Source organism: Schistocerca nitens, chromosome 2 (genome assembly GCF_023898315.1).
Source record: "Schistocerca nitens isolate TAMUIC-IGC-003100 chromosome 2, iqSchNite1.1, whole genome shotgun sequence".
Classification (NCBI taxonomy): Eukaryota; Metazoa; Arthropoda; class Insecta; order Orthoptera; family Acrididae; genus Schistocerca; species Schistocerca nitens.
The window spans coordinates 214,842,164-214,842,889 of NC_064615.1; the positions used below are offsets into that span (position 1 = coordinate 214,842,164).

The window sequence follows — 726 nt, forward strand, 5'->3', positions numbered from 1 at the left end:
CCGTGCACGACTTGTGGCCAGATCCAAACTTCCATACGTCGCCAATTACGCATCTACGACCTGTACTCGTACATCCATTATCTATATTCCCGTACAAGTCAGACGTTCTACTTGAAAGTCACTTGCCCAGCGTCGGCAAATAGATACGAGTCCTGTAGACAGGCGTGCATGTCCAAAGGAACTTTGCGTCGTAATCAGAATAACACAGCACTCCGTCTTCAGGCCACGAGTGGCCTACCGGGACCATCCGACCGCCGTGTCATCCTCATAGGAGGATGCGGAGAGGAGGGGCGTGGGGTCAGCACACTGCTCTCCCGGTCGTTATGATGGTATTCTTGACCGAAGCCGCTACTATTCGGTCGAGTAGCTCCTCAATTGGCATCACGAGGCCGAGTGCACCCCGAAAAATGGCAACAGCGCATGGCGGCCTGGATGGTCACCCATCCAAGTGCCGACCACGCCCGACAGCGCTTAACTTCAGTGATCTCACGGGAACCGGTGTATCCACTGCGGCAAGGCCGTTGCCCCCAGAATAACACAGGCACTGCAATATCGTAATGCTGAAAATTGTGAGCTCCGTTGAAACTCCATTCACAGTGCAGGTCTTCTCAACCTTCCAGTCGGTGAAATGACACAAGTACGACTTCGGAGCCCAGACGACTGGCATCATTTATTCCAATGTGCGCCGCAATCTGCAGCTGGCTGCTCCCTGTTCCCTCAATGGCT

General features: G+C 54.0%; 1 pseudogene; it reads right to left on the bottom strand.

The window, feature by feature from the left end:
- Window positions 1–408: 408 nt before the first annotated feature.
- LOC126238675 (5S ribosomal RNA) lies at window positions 409–526 on the bottom strand (annotated as a pseudogene).
- Window positions 527–726: the final 200 nt, after the last annotated feature.